The 20,329-nt window shown below is 45.3% G+C and overlaps 1 pseudogene; it reads right to left on the bottom strand.

Moving 5' to 3' along the window:
* Positions 1-16,141: 16,141 nt before the first annotated feature.
* LOC147366381 (translation machinery-associated protein 7-like) lies at positions 16,142-19,256 on the bottom strand (annotated as a pseudogene).
* Positions 19,257-20,329: the final 1,073 nt, after the last annotated feature.

The following is a 20,329-nucleotide window of genomic DNA, read 5'->3' as shown; positions in this document are numbered from 1 at the left end:
CCCAGGGACTGAACCCAGGTCTCCTGTATTGCTCCTGATGGGTACAGCCAAATGCAGGAAGCCCTGTTTACTGAGGGGACACTGGAATCCTGGGCCAGGCATTGTGTTAGCTTCCTAGAGCTGCTGGAACTGAGTGCCACACACTGGGTCTTGGGTGTGTGCTTAGTTGCTCAGTTGTGTCCTACTTTTTTGACCCCATAGACTGTAGCCCGCCAGGCTTCTCTGTCCATGGGATTCTTCAGGAAAGAATACTGGAGTGGTTGGCATTTCCTGCTCCAGGATGGAAGTGGGTTGCCATTTCCTTCTCCAGGGTGTCTTAAAGCAAAGCAATTCATTTATTTGATTTATCTTCTGGAGCCAAGAAGTCTGGCATCCACGTGTCTTCTGGGCTGTGCTGTCTTTGAAGTCTCTCGGGGAGGACCCCTCTTCACCCAATCCAGCTCCTGGTGGCCGCAGGTGTTCCGTAGCTGGTGGAGCATCGCTGCGCCCTCTGCCTCTGTCTTTGGGACGTCTCCCTGAGTCTCTGTGTCTGCCCATCTCTGTCTTCTCACAGGGACCCCAGTCATGTTGATTCGGAGCCCACCACACTCCACTGTGACCTCTCCTCAGTCACTGACATCTGCAGTCAACTCCCATTTGGAGGTACTAGGGGTTATATCTTTTTTTTGGGAGGGTGGGTGGGTGGGGGGAACACAATTAAACCCATAACAGGCATGCTGCATTTGAGATGGTTGTAGATCTCCAAGTCAAGAATGGCTGTTGAACCTCAGAAATGAAGCTTGGGTTTAGACCCCACATGAGGATGGATGAGATCCTGTAATGAAGAAACATTGGATGAGAAAGAAGAAGAACTTGAACTCAGTCCTGAGGACCTCCAGAGGCCAAGAAACTTGAAAAGGAGACTCAAGAGGGAATTACACAGATCAAACCTCGTGTTCTTCCGCAAACTAGAAAGTGTCCCATCTGGGACATGGCAGACCTGAAGAATTCTGGATCTTAGAGGTTGAATATTTGTTACTACCCAATGTTACCCATAATTACTGATTCATGAAGTTTGTGCTCTTGCTAGTGAAAGAAACTTTGATTAATCTCTTTTTGAAAAGAGAACACACCTTTTCTGAGGGAAATCAGCCACTTAATGTCTTCCTTCTCAAGTTGATCGATTCACCTCTCAGTTGTACCCAGCGAAGCCTCTCTCATTGGACTCACTCCCAGGAGGTTATGAAGGATGCTGTTGTTCCAAGGTAGTTGAGATGCAGAGTGAAATGAAAATGGACAGATGTACACTGGCCTGAGCCAAGGAGCAGGTTCCCCTGATGTCTGTCCCCTGGGTGGAACCTCCTCCCCCATGAAACAGTGTGCTTGCTCAGATTCTCGGTCAAGGCTGAGCAGGGAGCCGTGGAGGAACGGGTATGGGAACCAACATGTGGGTCAGTGGGCTCGGCACTTCACGTCCGCTCTCCCGGGAGAGGTGCTAGCATCCTCCCCACGCTGCAGACAGGAAGTGGATGCCCCAGGAGATCCACTGATTCATCCAGGGTCATGTAGCAGAGCTGGGATGTTTTTTCTCCCCGCTAAGTATGCCTTCAATATGGTCTATCTGACTGCTGAAGGAAGCTTGCTAGGCCCGCCCCCAGTCACATTTACGAGACACAGTGGCTACCTATCGTAGAGAATGAAGTCCTTGTTCCAGGGTGGCAGGATGAAGGAATTCTCATGGCTTTGTGTACCATCTGGGGGAATTTGGGATCTTTTATCTGCTTCTCATGTCATGAAGCCTATTGACTCAAAATCCCCCCACTGGTGGAGGAAAGAGTTTTATTTGGGAAAATATCCCTGGTGGTTTTGATGTTTCCTGCTCTTCCAGATTAAGGATGGTCTCTGCTGTGCCCTGGAACCGGAGGGGACATTCTGGTTGGATTGGCCCTTCCTTTGGCCTTGCTGAAGGGCCTGCTGAGTTTTCATGTGATCTGAAGCTTTAAGACCTAGGAAGCCTCAAGTGCCCACGTGGTGGAGCCTGTGACCCTGGGGCGCAGCATGGCACTCCAGCTTAGCTGGTGTTTGGTGGCCTAAGCAGAGCTGGAGGTGACCGTCAGAGCCTCCAGAGAGATCTGGAATTGAATCCCAGCTCTCCTGGCTGTGACTTTGAGTAAATTGTTTAACGTCTTTGGGGCTGATTTTCTTCATCTCAAAATGGGTGAGTAAATTGTTTAACATCTTTGGGGCTGATTTTCTTCATCTCAAAATGGGAGCATCTTTCTCATACATTTGAGAAGAACATGAATGTTAGGACACAGTGAACCTCCATTATGGAATAAGGGAAAGAGTAAAGCTGTGCTAGACCCTGATGCTGGGAAAGATTGCAGGCAAAAGGAGAAGGGAGTGACAGAGGATGAGATGGTTGGATGGCATCACTGACTCAACGGACATGAATGTGAGCAAACTCCGGGAGGTAGGGAAGGACAGGAAAGCCTGGAGTTCTGCAGTCCATGGGGTCACAAAGAGTCAGACACGAGTGAGTGACTGAACAGCAAGGGTGACCAGCTTGCCCAGAAGTTTCCTGGTTTAAACCTAAAAATCCCTTGCCCTGGGAAGCCTTCAGTCCCAATAGATCTGGGGCATTTGGTCACTCTGTGCTTGATACAAGTTAGCCACTCAGTAATAAAGATGACTAACCTGCTTTGTTGCCTTCCCTCAAGTCACATCGTGTTGGTACTCACTGGTGGAGCCAGTTTTTCCTTGAGGCAAAGGAGGGAAGTCTTCTGCATCCTTCCCGTGGATGACGGTGCCTTTGAGACAGAGGTGTTGAAATGACGACTCTGTGAGTTCCCTCTGATCTGCACCAGGTTGGGTCTGAAGTCCCCTGAGGTGTGTGCCCCCCATTTACAGAACTGCCGGTCCAAGCAGAAGTACAAGCAGTGTGCCTGGAATCTGGTGCGGATTACAGTCCTTGGGGAAGCAAATGACCTCCTGAGGTGGGCCTGCCAGGTGGTTATTTCTTATTTTGGGGTGGACAGAGCAAGGCACAAAGCTTCCAGAATCTAAATCCTCTAGCAGCAGGAGCTGAGGCAGGCAGGAAAGATCTCCCGTTCTGTGCAAGGAAATCCAGATCTCCCCATGAGCAATCTCTATGTGAATTAAGCTCCTGAAATTGTGCTAAACTATTTGATTTAAATACTGGTCTGTCTAGGGATGAAGACCCAGGCAGTGTGGATTCCCATTAATAATGAATGATTTGCTGCATCCTAATCCTGTTAAGCATACAGCTCTCTGCAAATGTATAATATTAGTGGCAACGTGTGTTTGTGAATTAAGCCCTTGGTGTATCAGGTTTATGAGCCTAATTGTCTATTCAAAAGGCTATCACTTTATCATGTCATGAAAATTAAAAAGGTCCCTTTTGTTGGAGTGTTCTGTTAATCCTCCGAACGATATTTTCTCTTTCTTTCTCATTTTCTTCTTATTGAGCTTTATTAGGATTTAAATGCAACTGAAGCAAATCCTACCGTTCCACTGAAATTGATTATTAAAATAACTGATAATTATACATAGGTACTAGAAAATAATACATATGGCACCCTTGCAGGGAGATTAAGGGTTCCCCTCAGATTATGCTAAAGAAGACACAGGGCACTAAGAACAGAACAGTACAATGCATCTCTGAAATGGGTTAAAGATTTAATGACGGTTCTACCTCAAGGAAGTCTGAGTGATTTCTGCTAAAATTATCATCTGGATCCAAAAATGACATTCGAAGGGAAGGTCTGAACAATTCATTTGCTGGTAATCCTAACATCAGGCACTTCCATGGTTGGGAGCGCTTTCCTGTTTAGCTCTTTTATTCATTTTCTTCCAACTATGTCTTTTTCTTTCTTGAAAGAAAAAAAAAATCCTTTCACATGAAAAAATTTTGGTGCCTGGTCTCAGTCATAAAATAGCACTCAGGGGAAAGTTGTAGCTAAATTCTGCTGGGCTGTATTTGAACACCAAAAGAATTCATTGCTTTTTTTTGAAAGTTAAAAAACAACCTTTCTTTTAGTGTGTGTTTAGAAAACTCAGAAGTATCTTTGTTTTTATACTTCAACTGACTCAGGACTCGTAACTGCTTTGTTTGAAGAAACTGGCTTTTGAAAAACAAAGTTTGGGGAGCAGAGAAAGTGCAGGCTCAGCGCCCTGCCCCGCCGCCTGGCACGTGCCTCCCTTTACAGGGACATCCAGAGAGCCCATGTCTGAGTGTTCATAGCAGTGGACCAAGGGACAGATGACTGAACGTAGAGAAGGCGAGGGGCTGACCCAGGAGGGGCACCTAGGGAGTCACGGGGCTGGTTGTTCAGTCAGTCAGGTGAATGTTCCTTTCAAAAATAATTTCATTTTACTGATTTAAAAAAAATTTTTTTTTAATGTGGGCCATTTTAAAGGTCATTATTGAATTTGTTACAATATCGCTTCCGTTTTGTGTTTTGGATTTTTGGCCACCAGGCATATGTGGTATCTTAGCTCCCTGACCAGGGATTGAAGCTGCACCCCCGGCACTGGAAGATGAAGTCTTAACCACTGGATATCAGGGAAGCTCCCCAGAATAATTTTAAAAACACTTGTGTTGGGAGACTAGACAGGTTTTCCAATTAGGCTCCAATTAGATTAGAATCACAGACTGTAAAGATGGAAGGGACCTTCTAGGACACGGCATAGTCCAGAAAACATATGTGGATGGATGCCCTTGTGGTAGGATAGCTTTTCTCCTAGAAACTTCATTGGGTGCTTGAAAATTGCCCAATGCCAGTTAGCGTCATAGTTGGGAAGTAAGGTGGTTCACCAAACAGAGAGCTTTTGCCCACTTGACATTTCCCGTCCTTCTTTTGATGCTGCTCCCTAATTTTTATTCAAGGAAAGCACCCACTCCCTGGTCTCAGTCTGCAGGGATGGGAAGGGACCCACTCACCTTATACCCCTGGCTTTTGGCCATTGGCAAACCCTCTCTTCTTCATGGTGATTGTCCAGGATTGACACGCCTAAATGAGCCAGTGAGAGTCAGGCCCTGAACTTGTGTTGCCACCTCTGGGGTGAAAGGAGGGTGAATTCTTGAGCTACTGGCTGACATCTTGCCACAAGGGAGGAGCCAGCTGGGGAAAAACACAAACTCAGAGGAGAACTCACCTGGAGAGAGACCATGGCTGCAGCCCTGCCTGCACCCGACTTTCCAGTCTTTCCCTTTTTATGTTTCAAGCCTGTTTGAGTCGGAGTTTCTATCACTTAAACACAAAAGAGTTCCGCATGTTAGTGTTGGCAAGCTGGACAAAATACTGTAGAGAACAATGTTTGAAATAAAGTGATAGATTAATATTCCTACATGGCTTGGTAAAAAAGGAATTAACGATTCTTTGTGTCCTCATCATAGAGCCCATGTCACCTTTGGAAGGTAGGGTGATACCGTGGTTAATGGGAAAGAGCAGAGTGTGGTCTTCCATCTTAGAGGCATCTGATTTTAATTCTGGTGGGAATAAGAAAGTCTATATTTGCATGTTATAGGTGCCAGTCATGTTAGATCTGTATCCTAAACTCTAATATGTTATGTACCAGTCTCTGCACTGGCCTCAATCCTGAATTAGAAACTGTTGGTGTAGGTGTTGGGCTGAGGTGGTCCAGAAGAAGCATAAACCCACAGTTTTGGAAGAGGGTGTGTTAGTTCCCAATACGTGTGTAACCAAGGAGCAACAAGCTTAGTACGTTTATCATCGGATAGTTTTCATCAGTCAGGATCTGGGCACAGCTTAACTGGGTCCTCTGCTTGGGGTCTCATAAGGCAGCAGTCATAATATAGGTGAGGCCAGTTTCTGTCTGGAACTTGAGAGTTCTCATTCAAGTTCATGTGGTAGTTAGCAGAATTCAGTTGCTCTTGGTGTGGGTCCCATTTTCTGTCTGTTGGTGACACCGTCAGCTCCTTCTTAGGTGCTCTGACAGCATGGAAGCGTACTTCCTCAAGGCCAGTCTGCAGTCCTTATTGCTGCTGCAGCAAATTACCACAGAGGTAGTGGCTTAAAACAACACCAGTGTATTACTTTATGCTTGCCGCTCTGCAGAGGTCTGGGCACAGTTGGAATCAACTGGTTTCTCTACTTTGGGTCCCACAAGATGTGATCACAAGGGCTGTGATCCTTTCTGGAGGTTTTGGGGAAGTAGCTGCTTCTAAGCTCACTCTGGTTGTTAGCAGGATTCGGTTCCTTGTGGTTGTAGGACCGTAGCCCATTTGCTTGCTGGCTGTCAACTGGGGGCCACCTTCGGCTCCTAGAGACCTTTCTCTGGTCCTTGTACTTGGCCCCTACGTCTCAGAACCAGCAACAGTGCCTTAAATCCTTTGACTCTGGGAGCCTCTCTAGCTTCCTGTTGGCCGCATCTCACCTGCCTCTCTACTGCAGCACTTCTCTGACTCCCGCCAGAGAAATTTCTGTGTTTTTAATGGTTTATATGATGAGATTGAGCCCACTCACATAATCCAGAGTAATCTCCTTAGAAGTCTGTAATCTTAATCACATCTGCTGAGTTTCTTTTGTTACCCAGTGAGTTCTGGAATTAGAGCATGGCCATCTTTGCTGGGGTAGGGGTGATCATTCTGCCTACCAAGCCAATGAAGAGAATCTCATTCCCTTGGCTAGAATGGAGGTAGGATGTGACATAATCACAGGAAGGACTATCCAGTCACTTCTGCTCTTCTCTGTGGGCCAGAAAGACATTCCAGGTTCCACCTGCACTCAAGGGAAGGGGACTACATGAGTCTGTGACCCACAGGGGTCTCACCATGGGGGTTAACTGAGAGCTGGGTGGCCTCATGGTTGTTGAACTAGGTGACCTTTCCAACCAGTGCTCCAGTGAGAAGGAGGCAGGCCCTCTTCCAGCCTTACCAGAATATTCTTTCCCCACCCAGGTCAGCTCTGGGCAGCGTTCTCTTGCCTGGGTCTTCCCTCTCTGATTTACTACTGTTTCTCCCCACCTATGTGAGTTTAGTTGGGAATTTTGAGGTTTCCTTTAGAGTGGCCTGGCCAGGCCTTACTTTTATACTTTAGATCTGCAGCATCTATTTCTCTGGGCTGAAAAGAGTGAGTCTAAGGTTTAGATGGGGAGTTGTTTTGTGCCTGAGTGAGGGTTGTGCTGCAGGACATGTAGTGTGTCCCTTTGGGTCCACGTATAGGGCGGACTCTTGGACCCATCTGCCTCTGGTACAGCCTGTGGAGTGAGGGGATGTGGGATAATGCAGGGAGAGTGGGGTGGTCCTTCCTACTCTGGGGGACATCTGAGGAGAGCATTTAAAACCATGCACACACTCTTGTTGGGAATGTAAATTAATGCAGACACTATGGAGAACAGTGTGGAGATTTCTTAAAAAACTAAGAATAAAACTACCGTGTGACCCAGCAATCCCACTACTGGGCGTATACCCTGAGAAAATCTTAATTGAAGAAGACACATGCACCCCAGTGTTCACTGTAGCACAATTTACAATAGCGGGGACATGGAAGCAACCTAGATGTCCACTGAGAGATGAGTGGGTAAGGAGTTGTAGTGTATACGTACAACGAGATAATACTCAGCCATAAAAAGGAGCTCATTTAAGTCATTCTAGTGAGGTGAATGAACCTAGAGCCTATTTACAGAATGAAGTAAGTCAGAAAGAGAACAAATATTGTATATTAATGCATATATATGGAATCTAGAAAAATGGTACCAATGAACCTATGTGCAGGGCAGGAATAGAGATGCAGACAGAGACAACAGACTTGTGGGCACAGCGGAGGAGGAGAGGGTGGGGGAAATGGACAGAGTAGCACTGAAACGTCGTCACTGTATGTGAAACAGACGACCAATGGGAAGTCGCTGTATAACACGGGGCGCTCAGCAGGGTGTTCTGTGACAGCCTGGAGCGGGGATGGGGAGGGAGGCTCAGGAGGGTGGGGATGCGTGTGTGCTTACGGCTGATTCACGTTGTTGTGTGGCAGAAGCCAACACAATACTGTAAAGCAATTATCCTCCAATTAAAAATAAATCTGAAAACACACACACACACAGAAGTGTTGTGCTGAGAGCCCACTCTCCTTGGCCTCGTTCACCCTGGCTGCATTCTCAACCCTCTTCTTCCCGTTTCTCCAAAAATTATTTGCAAAAAGATATTCTTACTGACATTCCTAACCATTTACCAGGCATCAGAGATAGAGCCCCTCTTAGGGTGTGAGTGAGTCCCAGTCCTCCCGAGATAATGGCTTGGCTGTGGTCTCAGTTACTGCAAACTGGGTGTCTGGTTAAGTAGAGGTTTATCACAGTCACAGCAAAAGAGAATACAAGATGCCATGAAATATCGGAGTACAAAACCGTTTCTTTATTTCTATTTTCCAACAAAACACAAATATGTTCCTCTCCCAAATAGTGATACTTCTTTTATATCTTTTCTGAAATACACTGTTTTGCATTTTGTCTTATCTAGAAAACAGCCAGTTTCTGTCTTCCCTGCCACCTGCCACCTGCCACCTGCCACTTTCAGGCTCTTTGGGAGTTGTGAACTGTGTGTGTGCATGCGCGTGTGCATGTATGTGTTTATGACTGGCTATCTTTGGGATAGGTGGGGGTCCAGAAGTTGACTGTCTTTAAATGAATTGAATAACACTAAAATATTGTCCCTACTCTTTGTCGATTTTATGCTGAATGTTCTAAGCCGTGAAGTGGCAGCTGTCGTTTTGTGTTTCCACTGAATAGTGGATAGCTCAAATGTCTCCCCCTCTTTAATGAGACCCAAGTCTACTCATCTACCATGTGTGGAAAGAGATGAGAAAAATACATACATGCCCTGTCGGTTCTGGGTATGCGTTTTGTCAGTGCCGTGAACTTGCTGGGGATCAGTCTTAAATGTCCAGCTTAAGGTGAAACTCAAAGAGAAACTGTAAAATGTGATGTGATGCTCTTGGTCCAGTGGTTTTACAGGCAGATTAATTCTGAGATGTATTTAACTAGGCTGGAGTATCAGAGATTTTGATAGATAAGAATAAGAGCTCTAAAAGGATCCTCTGATAAATTAAGACTTATTTCACTGTCTTTTCCTGGTCCTTTGACAAAGCCCTTTCATCCAAGTGTCTGGGCTTTCACCTTCATTACTACATCATTCTTTAGACAGATCATCTTATATCATTTAACAGATCCCAAGCTCTGAGGGTCAGTGAGCTCTCTTCCCTTTTTTGACCTGATTTGTCCTCGTAGCCGCTGACTTGTTCCTCTTTCTTGCTGTGAAGACTGGCAGGTGGAAGAGAACCTCAGGTTAATGGTGACTTTTGCCCAAGGTCCCAAATGTTCCCAAGTGGAGATGGTGCAGAGAATGCAAAGTGATGGAGAAGGCAATGGCACCCCACTCCAGTACTCTTGCCTGGAGAATCCCATGGATGGAGGAGCCTGGTAGGCTGCAGTCCATGGGGTCGCTAAGAGTCGGACACGACTGAGCGACTTCACTTTCACTTTTCACTTTCATGCATTGGAGAAGGAAATGGCAACCCACTCCAGTGTTCTTGCCTGGAGAATCCCAGGGATGGGGGAGCCTGGTGGGCTGCCGTCTCTGGGGTTGCACAGAGTCGGACACGACTGAAGTGACTTAGCAGCAGCAGCAGCCAAGGTAAAATTTGTTTGTGTATATGTGGTTGTATTATAGACATACAGTAAAGCAAAAAATATGGAGCAGTACTCAAGTATATAGCTTGAGCTTTTAAAAAAAGCATATGTAAACACTCGTGTATCCATCATTTAGTGACGATATGATATAACATTTCCAATATCGCAGAAGTTTCCCTCGTTCCCCTTCCCAATCTATACGCACCCCCGTCTTTTCCCCGTTTTTTTTTTTTTTTTTAAAAGAATGCAAAGTGAATGATGCCTTTGCTGTTTAGTTTCTATTAAGACCCGTTTTCTGACTTATTAGTAAATAGCCAGGTGCCCCCATAGCCGAGTGGAATGAATCTGAGGGGACGGGGGCTCCCCGTTGTGCCCAGCTGCCCTGTGCACGTTGCCTAATGTCCTGGGCTCCACAGAACATTCAAAAAATTAACACGCTCACCAAATATGTTTTTCTTGCTCATTAACTCGATAAAGCCCACTGGTTTTTTAGAATCACAGCAGCAAGTTGTAAATGATGTATGAAATGAAAAATCTTTTCTTGCCCAGTGAACAGGGAGAGAGAACTGAATGCTTTCTCACTGTGGCGCTTACAGTCACATCTAAACGCAGAGATGGCCACGTACCAGCAGTGACCTCAGCAGACGTCCGGGGTGAGCACGTGTGAGCTCACCGTCAGACCCCTGTGTCCCCAGGAATTCCTCCTCCTCCACATGCTCTGCCGGAGCCCAAAGAGTATGTGGCTGAGAGAAACGCAGCAAGTGACCCAGCTGTCTGCCCTCTGGGGACAGCAGCGGCCTGGGTTCTGATTGGATGTCAGGACCACCCCTCGGGGGCCACTGGTGTCCGAGGCTTGGTTTGCGTCATGCAGTCGCAGTTGGTAATATGTCGTCCAGCTGCTGCTCTTCACTCGCTTGATAAACTAACACCTATCTGCAAGCTCAAGCACCCAGCACTGGGCCAGGCATTGTGAAGGACAAAATAAACATAAAATGGAAAATTCCAGCTCCGCATTCAAACTGCCTGTAAGATGACAAAATGGGGAATTTACTAGACATTTCTCCCCCAAACGGAATACTCTTATTCTTGTTGTTGCCCTTGTGGTGTTGTCACAGTGATTCATACAGAGTGATCAACAGTGCCTTATATGTTTACTCTTGAAGATCATGTGCGTTCGTTGTTTTGAGAAATGGGGAAAGACTGAAAAATGGAGGAAGACAGTTTTCAGTGGCTCTGTCTCATGGGGATGGACCCACATTAACCCAACTCAGGAAGGCCGATGGTGTAGACCAAAATGCTGATTTATTGTTTTGAAATGTGTTCGTGACCTGGGAAGGTGCATTATAATCAGAAGATTGCAGGTGAGCATGGACTCCTAACAAGGGGCTCTGAGAACCCACCCCAGTCATCTTTCTCAGAGAAGCTGGCCTGCCCCCGGGATGGCTGTTGGGTGTCTGGACCAGGCAGCTCTCCCCTCTCAGTCAAGTCGGGAGTCTCCTTCTTTTCCATCTTTCCATGACCGTCCTTCCCTCCTGACTGATGTATTCTTTCTTTAGATATTTAACCTCATCAGCCAGTTGACAGTCATGTCCTACAAGCCTGCGGGTCTTTCTTTCTCTAGTTTTAGGAGACCCTGCATGTCTCTTTGGTCTGCAGATATCAATTTTATAGTTCAACCTTAAGAGGAAATGTTGTCTCCAAGTTTATAGCCCCCTTTTGTCCCTGTTACCTTCTTCTGTATGGTAATTGTCATGACTCATCCAGGACGCTATAGTAGAACAGACAGCATCAAGTTTGGAAGTCTGGAAGTCTCCCAGAAACCAAGGCTACATCCCCACCATGAACACTAACTATGGATTTTTAAGTTTGGCTTTGGTTTTGGGGTGAATTTCTGGGAGGTTATCTTTACCCATTTAATCCAGCTGCTTAAATGATACCCATTCAGCAGCTTGGTGGTACATGAATGTAAATGTGTTAATGTCTTCTTGGGAGAAGACAGAAGGCATCCCCTAGAATGGCCGGGTCATGACCTAACTGCCTGATCGTCTGTCCATCTTAATAGTCACTGTGTATTTCTATATCATTAGTTTCTCTCCTGGTGCTGCCCTGTCCCTCATGATTGAAAAGGTAGCTGAAATAACTGGATTGCCTTGCGTGGTCGATTTTGGGGGTTGTGTGTCTATATATACACACACATATTATACATATATATATATATTCTGACTCCTCTTAATAAAAAACTGCTGATAGTTCAAAAGCTTCCTATGCTTTCATCAATACAATGAATGTGTCCTGAAAAAGACAGTATTCTAAAATGAGAAATACATCGTTGACATCAGTTGCTCCGTAAATGCCAGAAAGACATTCATGCTCGGGATTCAGTATAGCCACATTTGTAGAAGATAGAATTTCCACATTTCAATATTCATGGAAATTACTCCATTATTTGCCACCCCTCCCCTGCCCTACCCTAACAGCACTGCATTGGAGCCAATTCCATTTTGCATAAAGATGAGCAAATATCAGTCCGAATCCACACAGACGTTTACATAATTATGACATAAGAAATATCATTTTTAAACAATGAGACTCTGAATAAAGCCTCAGGTGAAGTTATCTCAGAGGCCGTAGGAAGCATGCAGTTTTGAAACGTTGTTTGCACTGAGGATTTCACCCTGACAGATGAGGAGGTTTGGGGTGGGTAGAGGACCCGAGAAGGAGACAGATGTGCTGGCAGTGGCCAACAAGCTCCCTTCTCAAATTAAAGGGTTGGTAGAAGGAGGTGGACCTCACTTGGAATCCCTTTACAACCACAGAAAGAATGGAAAGTAAGCATGGGCCATAGAGGCTTAAAGAATTTGGCAGAATGAATGTAAGATAGAAGTAATGTGTCTGCTCTAGAAACAGATCTCATCTCTGACCAGAGATTTATCCCTGCGAATGCTGGCTGTGTTTACATGCGTCCTGTCTCTGGGAATGCGCATGCTCTCAGTTTCATTTTTCCTCGTAAAGAAGTTCTGTGTGTAAAATGTCCTGGGAGTCACCTTCCATACACTTAATCTGCCTCAGTAGCCTGGGTCATTCCCAGAAAAGCACATTGGGTTTTGCTGTTTACATATCTTGACAAACTCAGCCTCTGAGGCAATGCATATTGAACCAGCTGTAAGGACATTAAAATGAAAAGCTAGCATCTTCCCTGTTCAGTGAAATATTCACTTCAAGGCACACTTACCAGTCTGAATTTAAAAGACACTGCTCGAATGGAAGTTGGAGTTAGTTTGAAAGTTGGTTCACTGCAGAATGCCCTGCAATCAAAGGGGACATTGCCCCTTAAATTTTGAAAGTGTCAAACATGCACCCCACCCAGTAGGACTATATTGATGACAGAGGATAAAATACACATGCATATTTATGACACTTACCTAGGGCTTCTAGGAAGCCTTTCTTCCAGGAACTCAAAAGCTTCACTAGAATTACCTCGGGGACTTCTGATGCTGGGGGAGTCCCCCTAGACTGCCTGGTTCACCTCTTTGCCTCCAGGCAGCCTGATCTCGACAGGTTCCCGCCTCTCCTCCTGCAGTCTCTGGGGGAAGGGGACTCACAACCTTTATGATAACCCATCTAATAATGAGATTCCTCTGTTACCCTTGAAGCACATTTGTTCTTTTCTTTAAAAGAGACGTTAATAGTCTGATCACAATTTATACACTCAGCCTGTTTTAAAGTCACCTTCTCAGCATGCTTTTCTTAAATACTACAAGCCATTCTTTTCAGGTCTCACTTTTGGATTATCGAGTTGATTTCCTTGCTTTCCTTTCTTCCAGGTGGAGTGGGGCCCTGGGGAGTAAGCATTGGGTGTTTAAGGGAGAGGCGTCTGGGGTCAAATAGACATCAGTGTGAGTGTTTTGAGTGTCAACTCCAGTATTTACTGGCTGTGATTTGGAGCAAATTACTTGGCATCTTAAAGCTTTGGTTTCTTCATCTGTAAAATGAAGATAATATGGTTGTGACTCACTGAGTTGTCCTGAAGATTAAATGAGATGATAAAGAATTTATACCACGCTGGGCACAGAACTGTTTCTTCCACTACATTATCTTCAGATTTGGCGTTCCTTATATTCCAAAGGAGATACGTCTTTGAGAAGCCGTGCAAGAGTTCCAGTTTGAAAGTGGGGTAGGGGTTTGGGTCTTTTGTGGCCCACACCTGTTCTGTTTAGTCCTAATTTCTTTCCATGTGGTCACTGTTCTTCCCATGCCAGTTGTCAAATATTTAGAAATGAATGAATTTTGAGTTAAGCTGGGAGCTAGCTGAAAGGATATGCAGTCATCTTGAAGTTGCTAAGTGGAATGGATCAGAGACAAAAGGACAAGTACTCTGTAATTCCGCATAGATGAGGTACCTAAAGGAGTCAAGTTTATCGAGACAAAAAGTAGATAGCCCCAGCCAGATGTGTTGTGGGTGGGGAAGAGATGAGGAGTTATTGTTCCATGGGTAGAGTTTCGATTTGGAAAGAAGAAAGAAGTTCTGGAGATGGCTATATATATGCACAGCAGTGTGAATATTCTCAATGTACACTTTAAAGTGGTAAATTTTATGTTATTCTATTTTATCACAATAGAAAAGAATATATAATGGATAATTTCATTTCTGCAAATAGGAACTCCTTTGATACTTAAATGATCAGTTTTTTTTTTTAGTTTTACCGAGGCACATTTTTACATATTAGGCTCTCAGTCAATCAACCAAAAATATATTCCCTGCTTGCTTGACCTCAGGGTGTGTCAGAGAATCACAGACGTGGTGAAAGACAGCTCTCTTGTCAATACAGTTGGGGAAAAAGTGAGCACTCAGGCAAAGGGAGGGGAAAACAGAGAAAGTCTTGAAGAAATCAGTTCTGTGCTCCTGCTGAACCCCGAGAAAAGGCAGGGGGAAAGAATGCGAGCTGGAGGCTGTGGAGGGTGGGAGAGAAGGTTGAGATAAGCAGACCCACCTTCTGGGCAGGAGAGAAGGGAACCCCTCCAGGTGAGAGAGACGCCCCGCCCCACGCAGGCCCCTCTGTCTGAAGGCAGCTTCCAATCGAGTGGGTAAATGAGAGGCTTTCATGGGACCCGGGGAGGCAGGCAGAGAGGCCTTTAGAATGCAGTCAACAAGGAGCCAGTGTCGAACTAGAGAAAATAAGCCCTGTTTCAGCAAGGCTTGTCTGTGGGCGGTGGGGAGGGGGCGGAGTTCAGAGCGGCCTATCTTTTTTCTCTACACGGCTGCATTGTTTCTGAGGCCCTGTGCAATTCTTTTTGTCTCAAGGGCCCCCCTGCCCTGATTTGGATTTCTCTGTCTCCAGGAACCTGCTGAACGGATCTTAACTCTCCCCCCCAAACCACGTTTCCCTCCCCACTTCCCAGTTTCTGTTTTGGCAACACGTTTCAGACACACACACTTGAAACACTAATATTGTCTTGGCCTCCTGCCTTTCCTTCAATCTGCATATTGTAGACATCAAATCATTCTGTTTTTTTTTTTTTTTTGATGGAGGCCTGGTTACAAGGGTAGGTAGTCTAGTGTTATGAAAATGAAGGAGAATAAGAACTTAAAAGGAGCCAGGGGATTTGGCAATGAGGTGATCACCCGGCGGCGACTCTCCTGACATTGTTTTCAGTGTAACATTAGGAGCATGTGTGAGACCCTAGTGATGAAGCAGGGACTTGGTAGGCAAAACGTGGCTGAGGAGGGCACAGCACCTTGTCCAGCTTTATTTCTGTTCAGGACGTGCGTTCATTTCAAGGGTAAAACATGCAAGAAGATTCTGCTGCTGCTAAGTCGCTTCACTTGTGTCCGACTCTGTGCAACCCCACAGACAGCAGCCCACCAGGCTCCCCCGTCCCTGGGGTTCTCAAGGCAAGAACACTGGAGTGGGTTGCCATTTCCTTCTCCAATGCATGAAAGTGAAAAGTGAAAGTGAAGTCGCTCAGTCGTGTTTGACTCTTAGCGACCCCATGGCCTGCAGCCTACTAGGCTCCTCCGTCCCTGGGATTTTCCAGGCAGGAGTACTGGAGTGGGGTGCCACTGCAAGAAGATTCTACTCGCCCAATAATGCAGTCCAGCATCTGAGCCTCTTCCCTGCCTTCCTTCCGCATTTCCTGGAGGGTGGTGGAGGGGTGGCGATGGGGACTTACCTGCCCTCCTGTTCTGTCTGCAGTAAATGAACACTCACCTGAACTTCACTACCGCACGGAGGTTGGGGGCTTAATGTGTAGCAAGGACTTGGCATCACACACGGTGTAGATATAAAGAATAATGCAGTTTCCCCCTCCACGCTTCTTTTGTCCAGATTATTCACCTTTTTTTTTTTTTTAAACAAAAGCTTATGCTTAAATGTACAGTAGGTGCCAAGACAACACTGGATTCCAGCTATAGGTGGCAATGGATATCATGGCTGGGAATCCAGATGTTTGAACAGGAATGGAACTAAGGGTCATCATTGCCTCGGGCACAAGGAACAGCTTACTTTTTGTCAGACTTCTTAATTCCACCCATGGCCAGGGGGCCTTTCACCTGGGCCTTTGGTTTTAGCTCCTTGAGTGTCTTTTGCCCCTCCTTCTGTTTCCCCTTGAATGCCTTGTCTTCCTCGTCCATGTCCTAGGCCTGCTTCTTGAGCTGCTTCAGGGGCTTCTTCTGCCACCTTCCCGGCCCAATATGGTGCCTGCTGCCCCTCCCCGGACCCCACTGCAGGACTGTTCACCTTCTTGAATTAAATAATTTTTGAATATTACTGAGTTTATTATATGTTTTTTTTTTTTTGTCTATTGTTGTCAAAAGCACACCTATTAATGACCCAAGAAAGCGAAAGAAAAAAACCAAGAATTTGATTTTCTGGACAGTGGAGTTTTCACTGCTGTCCAGAATATCCCTTTACACTTGGCTCTTCCGCTCAGGCTCTTGGGCTGCACACCAGACAGAGCTGGCGACAGCAGCGCCTCGGCCAGCCACCCGGGCCAGATCCCCCAGGAGACGCCGCGTCGCCTGCGCCTGCCTTCCGAGCCCTGGCTGTGGGCTCATGGCCCCCTCATGCTAGGGCCTGTTACACTCGGATTCCTCCTTGACTTTTTCTGTAGAGGCTTCTGGTCACTCTGCTCTCCTGCCCTCTGGTGTGGGCCTCCCCAGAGGTCTCCATGGCTGGGCCCTGCCTCCTCATCTCTGGGCGGAAGGTGAAGCTTTGGATATGGTAACAGTGGTTCACAGATGTGACATCATTAAAAAATAAAAAGAAAAACAACATGAATCAGACCATGTAACTTACCCACTTAAAACTGTTCCCGGGGCTCTTACTCCTCCCTTCTGACATCCTTTACTTTGGTCACTCCGACTTGCTTTCCACTTCCTGAGTCTGTCTGTCTGTTCTCTTTCACCACTGAGCCCTTGCAAGCAGCCATTCCACCCTCAATTTTTGCCCTGGAGTGTCCCCAAAGTATGCAAGACATTCCCCAGGGGCCACACTGCAATCCAGGCTGGATGGAATATCGAAAGAAGCCAATGGCTATTCTAGAAGGACTGTGAACAGCAGTTTATGGGGAAGGGAGCAAAGTCAGGGATCAAGTATATGGTGGGGAACTTGGTCTCTCAGCAGAGGGATCTTACAGATAAGCGACAGGATCTTTTGTTTTTTAGTTGCAGCATGCAGCAGTTAAATAAATAAAATATTAAAAAAAAAGGAAAAATGACAGTGATTGTTTCCAAAGTTTCCAGCATTTGACTGCAGAGCTCTGTGGTCACTGCTGAATTATTTCAAGGGGTTGGTGGATCCAAACACTGCCTATAGAATAAAAGTTCCACATATAACTTTTTCATGTATATTTATATTGAAATGAATAAAATACAAATTTACTTTAAAGTATAACTGAGTTCACTGTTACTTAAAAAAAAATGATGGTGTATTTTCTCTAATAGTGCCTTCTAAAGGTATAATTTGAAGTCGGTGTGCTCAGATTTTCAAGAAATCTAGGTGCGAATCCTAGCTTCACCATTGGGTGATGTTTTTTAACCTTTTTAATCTCTGTTCCACCTATTGAATGGACTTTATAATTCCAGACTCATCATACTATTGTGAAGTTTCAATGCCATATTAAATACTGCAGTTTATAAATATGCTCCACAGTACTTAATTGCAAGAAATGTGTGAGAATCCTTTCTTTTTTTTGAAAACCAGTCAGCAGAAATCCCTGTCATCCACCAAAATGGTGCGCAAGTCAGTCATAGGATGCAGTGGTGATCTTGTTGCTAAATATGTAACAACTGGGATGCTGAATTTAGTTAGGACACAGGTATCAGCTGATAGTTTCAATTTTATTGCTCAGTCATATGGAAGTGATATAATAAAGCTGTGTTTTGGAACTTCATTAATTTGCAACATCAATAGATATAGGTATCTTCTTTACTGAATTGGAAAACAGTTTTGAATATTAAAGAATATTAAAAAAAAATTTTTGTGCTACTCAAACACAACTCCAGGCAACAGATAAAACACATTTTAAAGTTTAATTTGCACTATTAACATTTTATCCATCACTTTCTTAAGTCTATTCTGGGGGTCAGCAAAATTTTTCTGTAAAGGACCAGGAAGGCAGGCCATATCGTCTTTCTTTCTTTTAAATTAATTTTTATTGGAGTATAGTTGCTTTTCAGATGTTGTGTTAGTTTCTGCTGTACAGCAAAGTGAATCGTATATCCCGTCTTTTTTGGATTTACTTCCTCTTAAGGTCAGCACAGAGCACTGAGTGGAGGGTCCTGTGCCATATAGTAGTTGCTCATTATTATCTGTTTTATACATAGCAGTGTATATACCTCTGTTTCAGCTACACAATTCCATTGTTGCAGAAAGGAAGCAGGAAAAGCAGCCATTGACAAAGCATAAATGAATGAGTATGGTTACATTCGAATAAAACTTTATATATAAAAACAGGTGGTGGGCTGGATTTGTCGTGTGGGCCATAGTTTGCTAATTCCTGGTCTTAGAATATCACGCCCTGCTTTGCTGCTGCTGCTGATGGGCAGGGGTTGCTAATTTCTGCGGTGTAAACACTGTCATCCAGGCTGGTGGCAAGCTACCAGTGTGACATCACTGCACACGGAGTTGGCTAGAGCTATCCCCATGATGGTATTTCTACGATTCAGGTACAGCCAGGGTAAAGGACTCCAAGAGCACAGATTTTAGTTATAGTCCAATCTAGTCAAATACTGAAGAAGTGATTAGTTTTAAGTATTTATTGCTTCTTATATTTAATATAATTTATTTAGTTTTAAGCTTTTATGATTTCATTTTAAAATAATGACCGTGTTTAACCAACCAGCTCACAAAAGGCCTGAAAATTTAACAATTGATTCTCCTGAGCCAGTAGAGCCTGGTTGCCTTCCCCCATCTGGGACCACATGAAAGTTCCAGAAAACAGAAGAAAAGCTCTAAAGTCTGCCACCACCAGTGCCGGTGAGGTGTCCTGGCCCAGGCTGGTGGTTCTGTTCTGGTGGCTAGTGGAGCACAGAGATCTCACTTCAGCTCATCGGGTGCCTCATGGGAACTGTGCACAGGCCCCAGCCCCTCATGGGACCCACCTTTTCCACTCATCTCCATTCCCTGTCCTCTGGAGCACCCCCTCCCCCAGGTAGAAGCACCTCGGCCTCCAGCAGCAGCACATGCAGCCACCTCTCCTCTTACGTCTCTGTGTGCAGATGCGATCCTAGTGGGTGAGGGCCTTCTGGACAGGTGCCTGCTTGGCTTCTATGTCTCTGGTCCTCAAATAAGAGGGATGTTAGAGTCGCCTTAGCTGAACCCCACCACCAGCATCCAGGCAGAGTGAAAAGCAAAGGGGAAAAATAGTGCCTCTCATTCTTTTATGATTCCTCTTGTAATGAGAATAAAATAGGAATTAACTCATTTAAAAAATTATCTGGCTACTTGTTTCTCTTGTTTAAAGCCGTGTTAGCTATCACTATTAATAAATAGAAGAAACTAGATGTCTAGTGTTTACAATAAACTTCACAGTGAAATTTTAAAAATTAGGTCAAAAAATTGGCTCAATCCATGTGTTTAATTTAGATTTCTAAAAATGCCTAACGAAAGTAGGTAATTGAGGCCCAAGTGTGTATTAGTGACACTAGCTTATACAGAATTTGAGAAAATCAGGGACTTCCCTGGTGGTACAGTGAATAAGAATCTGCCTGCCAATGCAGGGGGCACGTGTTTGATCTCCGCTCCCAGAAGGTTCCACTTGTCACGGGGCAACCAAGCCACTGTACCACAACTACTGAGCCTACACTCTCCAGCCCCTGCATCCCAGGGCCCGCGCCCCACAGCAGAGAAGCTGCCCCAGTGAGAGGCCTGTGCCCTCTCCAGCCCCTGCATCCCAGGGCCCGCGCCCCACAGCAGAGAAGCCGCCCCAGTGAGAGGCCTGTGGACCACAGTGAGAAGTAGTCCCTGCTCAATGCGACTAGAGAAAGCCCGTGCAGAGCAACGGAGATCCAGTGCAGCCAAAAATAAAGTAAATAATTAAAAAAAAAGAATAATTTGAGAAAATTAGAAAACCATAAGAAAGTTCTATCTACTGCAATTGAACTTTTCTACAAAACCAAGACAGAGTTACAGATGTAGAAAATAAACTTATGGTTAACTGGATGGCGGGGAGGGGTTGGGGGAAGGAG

Source organism: Bos grunniens, chromosome 9 (genome assembly GCF_055505025.1).
Source record: "Bos grunniens cultivar Pamir isolate PY7600 chromosome 9, Bosgru_T2T1.0, whole genome shotgun sequence".
In the NCBI taxonomy this organism is placed as follows: Eukaryota; Metazoa; Chordata; class Mammalia; order Artiodactyla; family Bovidae; genus Bos; species Bos grunniens.
The sequence above is the reverse complement of the archived record's forward strand: the minus strand, read 5'-3'. Positions and strand labels throughout refer to the sequence as shown.